This window comes from Sus scrofa, chromosome 3, assembly GCF_054392235.1.
Source record: "Sus scrofa isolate SSC_HxYL_T2T_F1_AM1 chromosome 3, Sscrofa_HxYL_maternal_Yorkshire_Landrace_v2.0, whole genome shotgun sequence".
Lineage (NCBI taxonomy): Eukaryota > Metazoa > Chordata > Mammalia > Artiodactyla > Suidae > Sus > Sus scrofa.
In genome coordinates, this window is record NC_139385.1 from 53506957 (window position 1) to 53526993 (window position 20037).

Here is a 20037-nt window from a genome sequence, read left to right on the forward strand (position 1 = left end):
AACTACTCAGGGGAAAACAGAGAGGGTGAGGGCATGAGTTGCAGAGGTCACCTGAAGCTGTCATGAGGACTTTGCAAGCCTTGAATCTTGGGGAGGAAATGGGGTGTCGGAATAAATGAATGGTCCACTGGGCTACCTCAAACCCAACTGTCCCCCTCCCTCTTTACCCCCAGGCCACATGCAAGGTCTGCAGGGCTGGCCCCCTTGGGGACCTGGGATCCCTGTCAGGGAGCAGCAGGGCGCAGGCGGTGTGGATCAAAAGGCCCCCAGGGGCTCAGCCTTGCCCATCAGGGAAACATCACATTGCTCTGGAATGAGGTGATTTTGAGCAGCCAATGCGAGGAAATGGGTATTTATGTAACGGTGGGCATGGTTTTTATTTTCCCTAATTTTCAGATTACTTTCGATTAGGCCTCTTCGGAGTAGAAAAGGCTTGAAGTGAAATAGATCCTGCCTAAATCATTATGGCCCGCCCTGCCCCAGGCTGCCTCTGCAGACAATTACCCCAGACCCCAGGGTTAGGGGGCAAACTCCAGGCCGGGGCACTTCCTTGGGGCTCCCAAGGCCAGGGAGAGCCCAGGGCTCGGGCACACGGCCTTCCGTGCTCCTGTGGACACACAGCGGCCATTGATTCCGACGTCCCTCTGGCCAGAAGGGCTTGGGGGAGGGAGGGAAGAGAAGTTAATTCCCACCAACATCTGGACTCTATCTCTTCTCCCCACCCCCAACTCAGGACAAGGCGGGGGAGGGGGAGAGGGAAAAAGGGAAAAAAATGCCCAGGCCAAATTCAAATGCTTTCATAAATTTTGCACCAGAAATGTTTTGACGTGAATATTTTTGTCAGTCTCCAGCGTTTGCCAAAAGAAACTCAACTCCACACGACAGCTCGAATATATTCTCTTAGATGACTCTGGAGCCTCTGGGAGGCCAGGCTGGCTGGGCCCCCAGCACCTGCAAGGCACGCGGGGGCCTGGCGCCTGGCCTGGGGTGGGCAGAGGGGGAGGTGCTGGGACCCTCGTGGAGTGCTGGCCTCTGTTGAGGGGGGGCCTGGTGTGGCATCCAGAGGCTGAGGCACCCTTCCCTAGGTCAACCCAGTCCAGCTGAGCCTGGGCCAAGCAGCCTCGAAGGACGCTGACAGGACAGTGAATGAGAGGTATGGACAGGGAGCATGTTGACATCTCTGGAGGGACCACACACACATGGTCATAGTGGGATTCTTTTGCAAAACCGGAAAAAGTTATTTTTTCTTTTCTTTTTTTCTCAACTATGTTTTTTCATCTTTCCTACAATCAATATAAATGACTGAAATTGCCATTTAAAAAGAGATCTCTCAGAGTTCCCATTGTGGTGCAGTGGAAATGAATCTGACTAGGAACCATGAGGTTGCAAGTTCGATCCCAGGCCTCACTCAGTGGGCATTGCCATGAGCTGTGGTGTAGGTCACAGATGCAGCTCAGATCCCGTGTTGCTGTGGCTGTGGCATAGGCCGGCGGCTATAGTTCCAATTAGACCCCTAGCCTGGGAACCTCCATGTGCCATGGGTGCGGCTCTAAAAAAAAACATCTCTCTTTCTCAAACAATAAATATAGAATTGTCCTGTGAACTCATAATTCCACTTCTGGATATATTCCCTAAGGGGTTGAAAGCAGAGTCTTGAAAAGATAGATGCACACCCATGTTCATAGCAGCCTTATTCACAATAGCCATTGGCAGGAAACAACCCACTGCCATATGAATGAATAAGCACCATGTGGTATATCCATACAATGGAATACTACTCAGGCTTGAAAAGGACATTGTGAAGCAGGTGAAAACATGGATGAAACTTAAGGACACTATGCTAAGTGAAATAAGACAGTTACAAAAGGACAAATACTCTATGATTCTGATCATCTGTGGTTCCTAGAGTAGTCAGACTCAGGGACAGAGAGTAGAAAGGGACTGGGGGAGGGGGAGAATGGGGAGTTAGTGTTTAATGAGGATAGAGTTTCAGTTTTGCCAGATGAAAATTTTCTGGAGCTGGATATGGCAATGTCTGCACAGCCTGGTGAATGTACCTAAGGCCACTCAATTGTCACTTAAAAATGGTTAAAATGATGCTGGATAGCAGAGAACTCTAGCCTGTATTCTGTGATCATCTATGTGGGAAAAGAATCTGAGAGAATGGATATGTGTATATGTACGACTGGGTCACTTTGTTGTACAACAGAAATGATCACAACTTTATGAACCAACTATACTTCAACAAAACTTTTAACAAGTAGTTAAAATGGTAAATTTTATGTATATTTTACCCTAATCAAAAAAATCTAACAGATATGTGTCTTCTTCCTTGCCAAACCAGTTTCTCCTCTGGTGCAGTGGCTCTATCTAAAGATGTCCCCTAGGAGCTGTGGACTGACTGGAATGTGGCCCCACACTTGCTGGCCCTGTAGACTTGGCTTTTCTCTTCTGTAGAATGGGATGCTGCCTTCCCCCAGCACGAGGCTAGGGAAAAGATACCCCAGCAGGTGTTGCTAGGGGCTGAGCTAGATGGATGCTCTCCTGGGACTGGCCTGACTTCCAGGAGCTGGGTTCCCCCAGCTGGTACCCAAAACACCAAGAGCTTCAAGAGGGGGCAAAGGAGATGGATCCCCACGTAGGATTCTGAGCCTGGAGATGGGAGGGACATGACCCCCTGTGGTGGACCAGCTAAGCCCACCAGCTAAGCCCCATTCTCTCCCCACGGCCCTCAGGTGGCTTCAGGGAGATGGTGGAGGTGGTGTCTAAAGGCAAGCTCCTAGATTCTCCATGCCTCAGTCTCCCCTCTGTAGGCTGGGCTGATGATGCCCAAGTACCAACCTTAGGGGCTGCCCTGAGGAATGAATGAGAGCAGGTTCTGCTATGTGAGAAGTGGCCAGTACCAGGTGCTGGGTTACAGGCTAGCACTTGGCTCAGTACCTGATGTGCACATGGGCAACTGTATTGAAATCATTTTATCTGCAAAACATGGATCCCATGAACTCATTCGTTGTTTCTTCCAAACTGCTTTACTAAGTACCTGTCCATTGGGCCTGGAACTGGGAGGAGGCTGGCCCTTCCTGGGGGCTGAAGGCTGGGTAGGGGGACAGCCACAGTGGGATGATCCCAGACAAAAAGTCAAAGGGCAGGAGTGAGGCTACTGGGAACATGTGCTCGCAGGCCTGGGAAGCAGAGGTCTCTGTAGAAGTACCACCTCAGGGAAGAGGAAGGAATGGCATAGGCAGCCCTTGCCTATGGTGATGGCCCTTGCCAGCCCCTGCAGGCACCTGAGTGGGCTGGCTCTGTGTTTGGCTGCTTGTCACATCTGGTCTCCACTACCTCTCCTTATGACCTCATAGTCCCACGACGCAACCCTGGGTGCCTGGGCTGCAGGTGGGGTGGCTGACTGTGTGGTTGGCCAGGACTTCCTCTGAAGGTTGTAGCTGGCTTATACCTCATGCCATGTGGGGCCACGTGGGGCACTTCTATGGCTCTGACCAATGAGATGAACAGAGGTGATGTGTCTTCTCTGGGTCTGACTGCAAGGGGGAGGTCCCTTACTGCCTGTTCCTTGGCTTAGAGACATATGGGGTGGGGACCACTCCTGCAGCCAGTGCTGAATTGGGCTGGTCCCCTAAATCTCAGTGAGTCACACAGGACAAACATCACGGTAAATGATGGTGGTCAGGGGCCCCTGCAGACTATGTGGTACACAGACAATGAATGAGCAAGAAAAAAAAATCTCTGTTGTTTGCAACTTGGAATTGTTTGTTACTGCAGCAGAACCAAGACAGACTGCTACAGACACTTTACATAATTATCTGGATCTCTGGGTTTTTCTGGAAAAAAATTAGGAGCTCTGGCCACATGAGACCCAAGTTCTCACATGGCAGTGAGTGGATGGGCTGAGTGGCAGCTTTATTTAGGGGCAAGACTATCCCACTTTGCCTCAGTTTTCCCTTCACTCACCAATGCCACCACTGTGCCATGGGCATCTGCTGCCCCCAGGGGCCTCTCCAGGTCTCAGTCACTCTGAGTCTCCCACTGCTATGAACCTTTACTCCAGAGAGAGGCTGTGAGACTTGATCACCCTGATGTGTAAGGGATGACACCATCAGTGGGAGTCAAGTCTGACCATACACCTGGCCATCTCCTCCACTCCTGTTTGTCAGAGCAGGAAGATTCTGTTCTAAGGGCTCAGAAGAAGATGGTAGAAGTAAGAGGCTCACAGAGGAGAGGTGACACGGTCAAAGTCACAGTCAAAGCTCATGTGGATGTGGCTGGCCCCAAGCCCAGTGCTTATGTTTGCTCACAGGATTTCCCTGTCCAGCTCTCCAGGGGAACTCAAAGCTCCCCTGCTTCTTCACCTACTTTCCTCAAAGGTCATCAGGCTTCCTAAGGTCCTCGGTCTTACTCCTTTCCGGAAGAGAAATCATCCCTGTACACTGCCACCAAGTGGTTCCTCATTCAGCTACCAGCAAATCCCTTGCCTTCCCTCACAGGGGTTCACTCTGCTCTGGGGAGCCTACTTCATTACACATCCATCTTAGTCTTTTCTTTTCTTTTTTCTTTTCTCTTTTTGTCCTTTTTGTGCCGCATTCGAGGCACAAGGAGGTTCCCAGGCTGGGGGTCAATCAGAGCTGTTTCTACCGGCCTATGCCAGAGCCACAGTAATGCCAGATCCGAGCTGCATCTGCGACCTACACCAGAGCTCACAGTAATGCTGGATCCTTAACCCACTGAGCGAGGCCAGGGATTGAACCCAAAACCTCATGGTTCCTAGTTGGATTCATTTCTGCTGTGTGACGACAGAAACTCCCCATCTTAGTACTTCTGGAAGAAAAGTGCAAAAGACCAAGAGACTGTACCACTCTCAAGATGTTTACCTCAAACACATGGAAGGAATCAGACCTTCCACCACTAAAGTCATATGGGCTATGCATGACAGCAACACAACAGGGCTTACCAACAAGGCCCTGTGAGGCAGAGATTCTGATCCTTTTGCTAAGAAGGGAAACAAGGCACAGAAAAATGCAACAACTGGACCAAAGACATAACAGTGAGTTGGGGGCAAAGACTGGAGCTCAACCTTCTGCCTCCAAATCCAGCATTTCTGTGTCCTCTGGCCTGATAAATTATTCTATTCCTAGAAATCAAGAGAAAGATTCAGGCAGACCTGGGTTTTATTAGAGATCCTTTCATGTAGTCTAAGGATGACCACTGGTCAAATCCCAGTGCATCTCTGACCATGGGTTCTTTGTTGGTAACATGGGACACGCATGCTCCGTTTGCCATGTGGGAGGATTAGTTCTGACTGTGTGAGGCTGCTGCGTGGTTAGTTATATCTAGTCACTCCAGACCCTCAGATATTTCTAGAGCTACTCCCCTTGGAAAGTGGAGTCCTCTTGGGGAAATGCTGGGACTCCGATCTGCAATTAGAATATGAGCATTTCCCCTTCACCTGAAGAAGTAAAACTGTGAAAAAGGGGAAATATCCCCCCTCCTTCAACTCTCTTCTTTGAGTATTAAATTATCTTTCTGTTCACTTATTTTTTATCATTATTATTTTTTTAGGGCCACATGCATGGCATATGGAAGTTCCCAGGATAGGGGTCGAATTGGAGCTGCAGCTGCCGGTCTACATCACAGCCAGGTCAACACAGAGTCCAAGCCAAGTCTGCAACCTATACCACAGCTCACAGCAAAGTTGAATCCTTAACCCACTGAGTGAGGCTGGGGATCAAACCCATGTCCTCATGGATGCTAGTCAGGTTCGTTACCACTGAGCCACAACAGAAACTCCTCCATCTGTTTACTTTGGAAGTATATGTACCCAGCCTAAGAGGACAACTGTATGGGGCTGGATCAGGAAAGGTGACAGTCCAATCAGATGGTGTTGTCAGGCCTGGACAAGAACCAGGTTGGCCAGGACACTGACTTTGACCTCCTTCCCTCCCTCCCCTCCTCCCTCCCTCCCTTCACCCCTCCCTCCTACCCTCCCTTCCTTCCCCCCTCCTTCCCTCCTTCCCTCCCTCCTTTTCTTTTTCCAATTATATTTTATTGTGGCAAAATATACATAATATTTACCATTTTAAGGGCACATTTTTAAGTGATGAAACTAAGTACATTCACGACACTGCATAACTATCACCACTGTCTCCAGAATTTTTTTTAGCAACCCAAACAGAAACTCTATGACCTCTAAGCAATAATTCCCCATTTCTTCCTCCACCAGCCTCTGGTAATCACCTTCCTGCTCTGTCTGAATCTGCCTACCCTTCTCAGGGTATCTCGTAGAATCATATAACACATGCCTTTTGTGTCTGGCTTATTTCACTTAGCATGATGTCTTTAAGGTTCATCCATGTTGTAGCATGTATCAGAATTTCATTCCTTTTAATGACTGAATACTATTCCATTGAACATATACGTTATATTTGTTGATCTGTTCATCTGTTGGTGGACACTTGGGTTGTTTCCACCTTTTGGCTCTTGTGAACAATACTTCTATGAGCATGAGTGTACAAGTGTCTGAGTCTTTTTTTTTTTTTTTTGTCTTTTTGCCTTTTCTAGGGCTGCATCCATGGCATATGGAGATTCCCAGACTAGGGGTCTAATTGGAGCTGTAGCCGCCGGCCTACACCAGAGCTTCAGCCACGTGGGATCTGAGCCACGTCTGCAACCTACACCACAGCTCATGGCAACACTGGATCCTTAACCCACTGAGCAAGGCCAGGGATTGAACCCGCAGCCTCACGGTTCCTAGTCAGATTCGTTAACCACCGAGACACGGTGGGAACTCCGTGTCTGAGTCTTTGCTTTTAGTTCTTTTGGGTGTATGCTTAGAAGTAGGAATTCTGCATCATGTGGTAAATCTATATTTAACTTTTTGAGGAACTGCCATACCATTTGCTATAGTGGCTGGATCATTTGACATTTCTACCAGTAATGTGTGATATTTGTAATTCCTTTATCCTCACCAACTTCTTGTTATTTTCCTTTTTTTTAAAATTGCTGTCCTAGTAGATATGAGATGGTTATCTAACTTGTTTTTGACTTGCATTTACCTATAGACTAATGATGTAGAGCATCTTTTCATATACTTGTTGGCCATTTGTACATCTTTTAAAAATATGCCTATTCAACCCTTTGCCCATTTATGAATTGGATTGTTTGATTTTTGTTATTGTAGGAATTCTTTATATATTTTGCATATTAATCCCAAATCAGATATATGATTTGCAAATATTTTCTCCTATTCTGTGGGTTGTGTTTTCACTCTCCTGATTGTGTTTTTTGAGGCATAAAGATTTTAATTTTAATTTTGATGAATCTAATTTATCTATTTTTCTTTTGTGGCCTATGCTTTTGGTGTCATATCTAAGAAATCATTGCCAAATCCAAAGTCGTGAAGATTCTCTACATCCTCCATTATTAGTTTTATAGTTTTAACTCTTATGTTTCATCTTGAGACATTTTCAGATAATTTTTGTATATGAAGTAAAGTAAGTGTACAAAGTCATTGTTTTTTTACAAGGATATGCAGTTTCACCAGTACCAATTATTGAAAAAACTGTCTTTTCCCACTAAATGGGCTTGGCAACCTTGTTGAAAATCATTTGATCAAATACATGAGGGTTTATTTCTAGAATTTCCATTCTATTCCACTGATCTGTATGTCTGTCATTATGCCAGATTACACTATTTTGATTACTGTAGTTTTTCAGTAAATTTTGAAATTAGGAAGTTCTAACCTTCCAACTTTGCTCTTCTTTTTCAGTATTCTTTTGGCTATTTGGGTTACTTGAGATTTCATATGAATTATAGGGAGAGTTTTTCTATTTCTACCAAAAGTGCTATAGAGATTTTTATAGAGATTGCATTGAATCTGTAGATCCCCTTTGGCAGCATTGTGCATTTGACAATATTAAATCTTCCAATTCACAAACATGTGATGTCTTTTTTTGAGGGGGTCAGGTGACAATTTTATTTTATTTTATTTTATTTTTAGGTTTTATCCAATGGTTTTCTTTTCTTTTTTTTAAACTCAAGAACATGGGATATCAATACATCTGTTTTGTTTAACTTTTTTTCAGCAATGTTTTGTAGTTTCCAGTGTACAAATCTTTTGTATACTTTGCTAAATTTATTTCTAAGTGTCTTTTTCTTTTTAGGGCTGCATCTGTGGCATATGGAAGTTCCCAGGCTAGGGGTCACATTGGAGTAGCAGCTAACAGTATATGCCACAGCCACAGCAATCCTGGATCTGAGCCATATCTGTGACCCATGCCATGGCTTGCAGTAATAACAGATCCTTAACCCACTGAGTGAGGCCAGGGATCAAACCCATATTCTTGTGGATACTAGTTGGGTTCATAACTCACTGAGCCACAATAGGAACTCCATATTTTATTCCTTTTTGATGCTATTGTACATAGGATTGTTTTCTTAATTTCCTTTCATTGTTAGGGTATGGAAGTGCAACTCATTTTGACCTGTTGATTTGGTATCCTGCAATTTTGCTGAATTCATTTATTCTGACGACTTTGTGTGTAGATTCTTTAGTGTTTTCAACATATAATATGATGTCATATTGAAACAGAAGTAATTTTACTTCTTTATTTACAATTTGGATACTGTTTCTTTTTCTTGCCTAATTGCTCTGACTAGAATCACCAGTATCTTGTGGCTGTAGCTGTTTTTGTTTAAGAACAGATTACATACAATATTATATTAGTTTAAGGGGTACAACATTCAACATTTATATGCATTAGTAATTGATCACCGCAAATCTAGAAACCATCTGTCATCACACAAACTTATTACAATATTATTGACTATATTCATATGTTGTACATTATAACCCCATGACTTATTTATTCTGTAACTCAAAGTTTGTACCTCTTAATCCCCTTCATCCATTCTGTTAAAACCCACCCACTTCCGTTCCAGTGACTAGTCTGTTCTTTGTATCTATGAGTCTATTTCTGTTTTGTTTTGTTTGTTCATTTGTCTTTTTTTTTCAGATTTTATGTATAAGTGAAATCATACGATATTTGTCTTTCTGTCTGATTTATTTCATGATACCATTTATGTCCATGTTTTTGCAAATGGCAAGATTTGATTTTTTATGACTAATATTCACATGTACAAACACACACACACTTTTTTTTTTTTTTTGGCTGTATCCATGAAATGTGGAAGTTCTTGGGCCAGGGATCAAACCCAAGCCATAGCAGTGACAATGCCAAATCCTTAACTGCTAGGTCACCAGGGAATGCACATTATTTTCTTGATCCATTCATCTATCAATGAACACATAAGCTGCTTCCATGTCTTGGTTATTGTATATAATGCTAGGATAAACATAGGGGTGCATATATCTTTTCTAATTAGTGTTTTTGTTTTTGTTTTTAAATAAATACCCAGAAGTCAAATTGCTGGATCACATGGTAGTTATATTTTTTATTTTTTAGGGACCTCTATACTGTTTTCCATAGTGGCTGCACCAATTTACATTCCCAAAAACAGAGCATGAACATCCTTTTCTACACATCCTCACCAACAGTTGCTATTCACTTCACTGTCTTTTTAATAGTACCATTCTGACAGGTGTGAGATGATAGCTCATTATGGTTTGTTTCTTTTTTCCTTCCTTCCTTTCTTTTTTTCTTTTCTTTTTTCCCTCTTTCTTGCTTCTTAGGGCCGTACCCGCAGCATATGGAAGTTCCCAGGCTGGGGGTTGACTTGGCGCTACAGCTGCTGGCCACAGCCACAGCCGTAGCTGTGAGATCTGAGCTGCATGTGCTGCCTATGCTGCATCCTATGGCAACACCAGATCCTTAACCCACTGAGCAAGGCAGGGGATCAAACCTGCATCCTCATGGATACTGTGTTGGGCTCTTAACCTGCTGAGCCGCAACAGGAAATTCTCATTATGGTTTTGATGTGTATTTCCCTGATGATTAGTGATTTTGAGCATTCTTTCATGTGTCTGTTGACCATCATATGTCTTTTTTGGAAAAATATCCCTTCAGGTCCTCTGCTTATTTTTTAATTGGAATGTCTTTTTTGATATTGAGTTCTATGAAATTTTGGTATATTTTGGATATTAACCCCTTATCATATATATGATTTGCAAACATTTTCACTCATTAAGTTGCCTATTCATTTTGTTGATTGTTTCCTTTTTTTGTACAGAGATTTTTAGGTCGAGATAGTCTCATTTGTTTATTTTTGTTTTTGTTGGCCTTGCCTGAGAAGAAATATCCAAAAAAATATATATGTATATATTACTGAGACCAGTGTCAAAAAGTCTACTGCCTATGTTTTCTTCTAAGAGTTTTATGGTCTGAGGTCTTTAATCCATTTTGAGTTTACTTTTGTATATAGTATAAGAAAGAAGCCCACTTTCCTTCTTTGGCATGTAGCTGTCCAGTTTTCCCAACATCATTTATTGAGGTGACTGTCTTTCCACCACTTTATATGGCTCCTTTGCCATAAGTTAATTGTAACCATGTAAACTTGGATTTGTGTCTGGGCTCTCTACTCTGTTTCATTGATCTATGTGTCTATTTTTGTGCCAGTATCACACAGTTTTATTACTATAACTTTGTAGTATAGCTTGAAATCAGGGCTCAAATTTTGCTTTTTTTTCCCTTAAGATTGCTTTGGCTTTTGTGATTCCATATACAACTTAGCATATTCCAGTTCTGAGAAAAATTTCATTGTTATTTTGACAGGGATTGTACTGAATCTATAGGTGGCTTTGGGTAGTATGGATATTTTAATAGTAATTCTTCCCATCCATGGACATGGTGTATCTTTCCCTTCACCGATGTTGTTATCAGTTTCTTTTATCAGTATCTTACAGTTTTCAGAGTATGGATCTTTCTTCGGTTAAATTTATTCCTAGGTATTTCATTGTTTTTGATGCAATTGTGACTGGGGTGGTTTTCTTTGTTTTTAATTCCCATTTCGGATAGTTCATTATTAATATATAGAAATGCAACCAATTTATGTGTATAGATTTTATATCCTACAACTTTTTGGAATTTATTAGTTCTAACAGTTTTTGATGGAGTCTTTAGGGTTTCTATTTAAACTAATGTCATTTGCAAATAATGACAGTTTTATTTATTCCTTTCCAGTTCGGGTGGTTTTATTTCTTCTTGTCTGCTGTGGCTGGGACTTACACTACTACATTGAATAAAAATAGCAATAGTAAGTATTCTTGTCTTGTTCTTTCTTGATCTCAGAGCAAAAGCTTTCAGCATTTAACCAATAAGTATTATGTTATCTGTGGATTTGTCACATATGGCATTTATTATGTTGAGGTACATTCCCTCTATACCAACTTTTTTTTTTTTTTTTTTTTTTTTTTTTGGTCTTTTAAGGGGCGCACCATGGCAAATGCACGTTCCCTGACTAGGGGTTGAATCAAAGCTGTAGCCACTGGCCTACACCACAGCCACAGCAATGCCAGATCCAAGCCACCTCTGTGACCTGCACCATGGCTCATGGCAACACTGGATCCTTAACCCACTGAGTGAGGCCAGGGATTGAACCTGTGTCCTCATGGATGCTAGTCAGATTTGCTTTCTCTGAACCATGACAGGAACTCCTCAGATCTTTATTATTTCCTTTTTTTTCTACTAGCTTTAGGCCTTGTTTTTTTTTCTCCTTGTTCTAGCTCCTTCAGATGTAAGTTTAGATTGTCTATTTGAGATGTTTCTTGTTCCCTGAGGTAGGTCTGGATTGTTGTAAATGTCCCTCCTAGAACTGCTTTTGTGCTTTCCCATAGATTTTGGAACACTATGTTACCATTTTCATTTGGGGCGATTAGCAGGGTCAGTGTGCTGGATAGCTCAGACCTGGGTTTCCTGATCTGCGGCCCAGATTCCTAAGCAGCATCACTCCTTTTGCCCGCTCTCCTCTACAGTGGGCTGTAGGCTCTGCCTATGTGTCCCAGGTTGTGGTACCACACATCTCTGGGCCTTCCTGCAAACTTGCTATCCAGCACCTTCCTGCCCAGAGGTCAACTTTTTCCAGTGCCACTCTTGTGCCCATTACTGCCTCACCTGTGAGGCTGCTCCTGGTTCTCAGGATTTGGGGAGGGGGTTCATGGCTGGGCCTGACACCGTCATGGCAGCATGTTTGTGCCCTTGCATGCACACAAATGTGCGTTATTCCAGCACATGGTACCAGCTCTCTATCATATTCTCATAGAGATCTATGAGCCTCAAGCATTTAGCTCTCATTCCCATCAGGGTCCAGGCTCAGAGCAGCCTTGACCCACTCCCTCCTCAGGGCTCTCATTATAAGCAGCTTTGACCCTGCAGCCATCCCACTGTCTGTTTGTGGGGTCTGTTTTCTGGGGTGCTAGAGATTTGGTGGCAAGGGACTATGACTGTCCCCTTTGTGGGCCCTGGTAATAGAACCTCAGCCTGATTGTTTAAGCATATTCTGCTGCTTTCCTGGGGCCAGCTTCCTAACAGGGATTTTTGTTTTTGTTTTTAATTGAAATATACTGACATATAACATTTAATACACTTATCTTATACAACATATTAATTTGACACATGTATACATTGCAATGATTGCCACTGTTGCAATAATTAGCACTTGTATCACATCACATAATTATCACTTTTTTTACTGATTTGAATAATTAAGACCGAAATCTTATCATGGTTGATGATATAATAAAACATTGTCGTCTATATTCACTACACTGTGCTTTAGATCTTTAGGACTTATTTACTAACTTGTTGAAAATTTGTATCCTTAGACAACATCTATCCTGTCTTCCATCCCCTGGTAACCATCATTTTACTGTTTTTATGAATGGCTTTTTTTAGATTGTAAATACGATATCATGTAGTATTTATTTTTCTCTGTCTGACTTACTTCACTTAGCATAACACTGTCAAGTTCCATTCATATTGTCACAAACAGTAGGATTTTCTTCTGTCTTATGGCTTAATAATATTTCCATTGCTCTCTCTCTATATATATATATATATAACATACATATAGAAAACAACATATATAAAACAATGTTTTATATATATAACATTGTTTTATACATATGTGTAATAATGGAAATATTTATATATATTATTTACATATAATCTCACCTCTTTTTTACCCATTTATCCATTGACAGACACTACTCCAGTACTATCTCTTACTAAATTTCTCTGTAAGTACTATTTTAGCTGCTTTCCACCAATTTACATAGATATGTTTTTATTTTATTTAATTACATGTCTTTTTGAATTTCCTTTGAGACTTTCTCTTTGTCCCATATATTATTTATTAAGTTTGTCTTATTTTTAAGTGTTTAGAGATTTTTCTGTTATCTTTATCTTATTGATTTCTAGTTTGGGTCTATTGTAGCTAGAAAACACACTGTATCAGATTGATTTTAAAAGTTTTGTTGATGTTTGTTTTATGGCCAAGGATATAGTCTATCTCTGTGAATGTATTATTGGTTCCTGAAAAGAAAGTGTGTTTTGCTGTTGTTGAGTGCAGTGGTCTGTAAAATGCCAATTAGATCATGTTGGTTGATTTTATTATTAAGTTCTATATTCCTTCTGATTTTCTGTCTTGTAGTGTATCTACTGCTGAGCAAATTTTGTTGAAGTTCCCAGCTGTGGGTCCAGATTTTTCCATTTTTCTTTTAAGGTCTACTGGTTTTTGGTTCATGTATTTTGAGGTTGTGTTGTCCTGTATATGCACATTTAGGGTTATTATAGCTTCATGGTAGATCAATCCTTTAAACATTATGTAATGTCTCTCTTATCCTTCAGCATTTTTCTTTTCTCTGAAGTCTATTTTAGTTAATATTCAAATAGCCACTACTACTTCTTAAAAATACTGTTTCCATGATCCATCTAGTTTTATCCTTTAATTTACAATCTAATCTGCCTAAGTTGTTGTATTTGAATTATTTCTTGTATGCAGCATATTATTGGAATCATAATCTGATTCACTCCACCAATTTGTCTTCTAATTAGTGTATTTAGACCATTTACTTTTAAGATGATTACTGATAATGTTATGACTAAAGTCTAACACTTTATTATGTTTTCTGTCTGTTTATTTTACTTCTTTGTCTTCTTTAATATCTTTCTGTAGATTATTTCAATATTGTTTATTATTCTCTTTGATTTATGTTCCATGTTTTTGATTATATTATGAAGTGTAGAAAATTTAATTTCCTTTAGGTTCTTTACTTTCCCCATTTAAAAAATATATCTTTAGGGTTTCTTCTTCATACATTGAGCACCATATCAGATTATAAGTTTTGCTTCAGTCATCAAATATAATTTAGAAACTCATGAGAAGTAAGGTAGTCTGTTACATTTACTCCTATTTTTACCCATGTTAATGTTGTTCTTTCCTTTCTAACATTCCAAACTTTTTTTTCACCATTTCCTTTCTGTTTACAGAACTTTCTTTAGCCATCATAAGAGAATGTCTTATAACGACAAATTTTCTTAAATTTCTTTTGTCTGTTTTAATTTTCTCCTTCATTGCTTGAAGGACAGTTTCATTGGATTTAGTATTCATGATTGACAGTTCTTTCAGTACTTGAGAAATATTGTGCCTAAGAGTTCCTGATGAGAAATCTGCAGTAATTCAAATTTGTATTTCCTTGTAAGTAATGTATCTTTTCTCTTGATCATTTTAAAGATTTTTTCCCTATATCTATATTTTATTTTTCCAGAATTTAGAGTATGTTGTGTCTTAGCGTGGATTTCCTTAGTGTTATCCTATTTAATATCTGCACACCTTGAATCTACAGGCTGGTGTCTTTGACGAAATTTAGTAAGTTTTCAGCCATTAGTCCTTCATATATTTTTTCAGTTCCAGTGTCTTGCTTCTTTTCTTTTAGGACTACGGTGAAAATGTATGTCAGCTCTTGTTTTCCCACAAATCTTGAGACTGTGTTCAATTTATTTTTCTCTCAATTTTCTCTCTGTTGTTTAGATTGTATAAATTCTCTTAATATGGCCTCAAGTTTATTGATTCTATCATCTGTCATCCCTACTATTGAGCTCCTAAAGTGAGTTTTTCATTCTATCATTATATTTTTCTACTCTATCATTACTATTTGGTTCTTTTTTATAACTTCAAATTGTGGGTGATATTTTCTATTTTTAAAATTTGTTTCAAGAGAATTTGTAATTGCTTGTTGAAGCATTTTTATGATGACTGCTTTTAAATCCTTGCCAGATAATTTCAATATCTGAGTTATCTCAGAGTTGATGTGTGTTGATGGTCCTTTTCATTTATGTTGTGATTTTCCTGGACCTTTAAATAAGTTACTTTTTATTGCATTGTATACATTTTGCATATGAGAGTCTGGATTCTCTTTCATCATCTCTTTTTTATTTTTATTATTTATTATTATTTTTTTGTCTTTTTGCTATTCCTTGGGCTGCTCCCATGGCATATGGAGGTTCCCAGGCTAGGGGTCGAATTGGAGCCGTAGCCACCAGCCTGCACCAGAGCCACAGCAATGTGGGATCCGAGCCAAGTCTGCAACCTACACCACAGCTCACGGCAATGCTGGATCGTTAACCCACTGAAGCAAGGGCAGGGACCGAACCCGCAACCTCATGGTTCCTAGTTGCATTCATTAACCACTGCGCCAAGATGGGAACTCCATCATCTCTTCTTTTTTAATCAAATAGTTCTGTTTGTGTGTAGTACAATGGCCAGGTAAGTGTGTATGTGTAGTTCCCAACTGGACCCTGCTGATAATTTTTCTTTTTTCTTCTTTTTGCTATAAAATTGCTTTAATTCAGTTCTCTCTGCATTACAAGCCAGCAGTGGGCAGTGGAATGCCATGCTCCATACAATACTGGGCCTGTAATTGTTGTTATCAAAATATACATCTGTGTCACCACAAAAAAAAAAAATAATTTTTCTGCTGCCTCTCATGTCTTACAAGAGGTATAAAAAAGTATAAATATTTACATCCTTGTTCCACCCCACATGGAAACTGGAGGTCCATGCCCCAAGGCAGGCTGACCAGCACAAGGTCTGCATAGGGAGCCCCTTGGACCTGGGGTACAGGACAAGGCACTAAGATGGAAGGGCAGCTGCCCCATCTCCTAGGGTCCCAGCAATAGAGGTAGACATGAAACAGAAACAAAACTTTGGTCCAAAATTTTCAGGAAAAAAGAAACCCTGAAAGTTTAAGAGCACTTGTCCTCCTTGCCAGAGGACAGCTAGGTGTAAGGTGTCTGGACATCTCAGACAGAGCCTGGGCTCTGAACCTTGGTGTCCATCTGGCCCCACTGTGTCTGCCCTGGACACTAGAACCTGCCCTGCAACTTACTGCCAAGGAATGAAATAAAAGTACAGAATACAAGGTCATAGCACAAGGAGAATATTTAGATTACACCCATACAATTTTTATCATCTTGCTATATAAAAAGTTGCTTAAAACAATTTCTTTTACATATAAGCAAAAAAGATTAGAATATTTGGTCAACTGGAAATATAGCTAGGCACGATGTCTGCAGCTGCATCAAAGCATAATACAGAGATTACAGTGGAAACAGAGCTGAAGAAGCACAGAGACACACCCTGGGGTCTCACTCAAGGAAGCTCCCTGGGGCTGGTGGGGAGGAATCACACACTTGATTAAAGGGTTGGGGGTGTCAGCCAGACTTGGCTGCCCGTGGCCTCCCACCATGCCAGGGAGGTGGAGCCCTTGGGCCCCCAAACCCCTACGTGTCTATCACTCAAACACGGCTCTGCCAGAGCAGCTGGTTTAAGGCACAATGGAGCCGAGTGGAGGTTTGGGAGCACATGCTGCAGGCTGCAGAAGGCACAGGCAAGGGGCTGGCAGCAGGCTGGGCTGACTACTGTCACCAAGGGACTGCAGCCAGCACCACATCTACCCAAGGTGAACAAAAGATTTAGATTTCTTTTAAAAACAGGTAAACTAATTTCTCTTTAAAAAAGTAAAATCTCTGGTCTTTTAAGGTCATTTCAGCAGCTTTTTTTTTTTTTCTTTTTCTTTTTTTTTTTTTTTTGCTTTTTAGGGCCGTACACACGGAGGTTCCCAGGCTAGGGGTAGAATTGGAGCTACAGCTGCCAGTCTGCACCACAGCCACAGCTACAGCAATGCAGGATCCAAGCCACATCAACGACCTACACCACAGCCCATGGCAATGCTGGATCCTTAACCCACTGAGGCCAGGGTTGAAACTGTAACCTCATGGTTCCTAGTCGGATTCATTTCTGCTGTGCCACAATGGGAACTCCACTTCAGCTGCTTTTAAAGTGGCTTTTTTCTGGAATGATGGGTGCCTGGCAGGCTGGTCCACAGTGGCCTAAATGGTGGACTTGGAGAAAGACACACAGGTAGTAGTTCTCATCCAGGTTGTGGTTGTACAGGTTGATGAGCGCCTGGATCAGTGCCATCTTGTGGTCCTTCTAGAAGAACTTGAACCCTTTGATGATACCACCATTGCTGGAGAAGCGAATCTTGAGGTTGTCCTCAGTGATGGAGGGCGGGATGTTGGAGAGGTGCAGGGTGCCTGAGGGTGGGATGATATTCTGGAAGTTCTTGGAGCCCAGCTTCTTGAAGCAGTGCAAGGGCAAGTTGTTGCCATAGTCCTTGGTGAGGCCCTGGTCCTCCTGGCCCTTACAAGGCAGCTGCATGTCTGGTGCTTGGAGAGCATGATGTGCATGGGCTTTTGGTGCAGCTTGTGCCCTGTGAGGTGGCCCATGGCCAGCTGAGCTTGGCTTCCATCTGCCATCTGCACCAGGGCATTCTCCTTCTTGTCAAACAGGATCTTCACCAGCTGCACACCACCACACACAATAAAAAGAACAAAGAAACTTTGGGGTGTGACTCTCTCAGGATTGAGGTTGCTGACCAGCAGGATGGAATTTCCTGCCCTGCGAGGCCTGGAATGGTGATCTGGCTTGCTGCTGCTGCCGCTGCTGCTGCCAATGGGATGGCCAGACCATCCAGGGCCCCATGCACATTAGGGATAGAGAGGCCTGCAGCCTGAGGAATTGCAAAGGTGGGAGGGAAACCAGCTCCTACATTCAGAGAGACTGACATATCAGGTGCACCAAAGGCGGCGGCCATGGTTTGGTCTAGCGAAGCCTGGTTGTCACCAGAAGGCAGGTCAGGGCGCGTGTAGTCATGGCTCTTGTCATTGTTGTACTTGATGTTGAGGTTGGTGAGCTTGGAGAAATTGATGTGCAGGGTGAAACAGGCATTGTGGATATTCTGCCCATACAGTGACAGCTTGGCCTGCTGGGTGCTCATGGGGTCGGCATACTGCAGCAGTGCCTAGAACTGGTTGTTCTTGGTGAAGGTGATGATCTTCAGGATGGTGCCAAACCTGGAGAAGATCTGGTGCAGCACATCCAGGGTCACCGGGTAGAAGAGATTTTCCTCGATGATCTTGAGCACCAGGGGAGCCTGGTTGGGTCAGCTTTCTGTTTTGAGCTCCCTGTGGTTGGAAAACTGGATGTAGATGGGCCAGCTGTGCAGCACAGAAGTCACTGATTTGTAGTAGTTCACCATGGTGTTGGCAGCCTCTTCAGTGTTCGTCTCAGTGAAGGCCTGGTTTTCCCTTTTCCCTGCTGATAATTTTTCTGCTGAAATGTGGTACCAATCAAAGTACTTTTTGTCTCTGAGTAGGGGTGTAGAATCAACTTCCCAGGGAGGGAGAAGTAGAGTGCTGGCTCACACTGCTTTGTTGTTGCAGTGTGGGACCACAAGTTTAGTTTCCCACTGGACCCCACCAATACCAAGAGTTTGGGGAAAGCAAAGTATTTATTTACCTTGACTTGCATGGCTTTGTTCAGTCTTATTGATGCTATGAGTGGTGAAGTCTAAAGCTTCTTTATTTATAATGGATACTAGACCCTTATCAGACATATGATTTATAAATATTTTCTCCCATTCTATGGCCTTTTCACTCTTGATATATGGAAGTTTTAATTTTGATGCAGTCTCATTTATCTACTTACTTTTTTGTGTAGAACAGGTTGTGTGTTGTGTTGTGTGTTGCTGTTGTTGTTGTTGGCCTGTTAAGACTACATTTGTGGGACTATGAAAGTACTGCCAGCTTCTCCTGGGCAGGTGATGAATAATGAGCTGCTTGCTCAATCCTACCAAAACTACCCTTTGTCTGCTTCTATAGGAAGGGAATGGAAGATCAACTTCCTCCCAGCCCTACTGAAAGGTAGAGTAGGTACAGACCTCTTCTTTGTCTTTGCCTGAAGTAGCTTGGTATCGCCAAAAATGATTCTTTTTTTTTTTTTTTTTTTTTTTTTTTTTTTTTTTTTTTTTTTGTCTTTTTGCTATTTCTTTGGGCCGCTCCTGCGGCATATGGAGGTTCCCAGGCTAGGGGTTGAATCGGAGCTGTAGCCAACGGCCTACACCAGAGCCACAGCAACCTACACCACAGCTCACGGCAACGCCGTATCATTAACCCAATGAGCAAGGGCAGGGACCGAACCTGCAACCTCATGGTTCCTAGTCGGATTTGTTAGCCACTGCGCGACGATGGGAACTCCCAAATGATTCTTATTTTAGCTCATGCTTTTCTGTTTTCTTGGCTAGGGAGAACAGGCTTCTAAATTTTTAATTTTTTATGTTTTTCATTGTGGTAAAATCATGTAACAGAATTTACCATTAGTTATGGTACATTCACAATGTTGTACAACCATCTCAACTACCAATTCCCATTACCTAAAAGGAGACCCCATATCCATTAAGCAGTCAATTCCCATTTAGTCCTCCTTCTTCCCTGGCAACCACTAATTTGCTTTCTGTATCTCTGGATTTGTCTCTACTGGATATTTCATATAAGTGGAATAATACCATATGTGGCCTTTTGTGATTGGCTTCTTTCATTTTGCCCAGTGTTTTCAAGGTTCATTCATATTATAGCATGTTTCAGTATTTTATTCCTTTTTATGGTCAAATAATATTCCATTATACAGATATGCCACATTTGTTTATCTATTCATTTGGCTGATGGACAC

At 42.0% G+C, this 20037-nt stretch overlaps 1 pseudogene; it reads right to left on the bottom strand.

Annotated features, from left to right (window-relative positions):
- Positions 1-17357: 17357 nt before the first annotated feature.
- On the bottom strand, positions 17358-19719 carry LOC110260114 (polypyrimidine tract-binding protein 1-like; annotated as a pseudogene).
- Between the last annotated feature and the right edge of the window lie 318 nt (positions 19720-20037).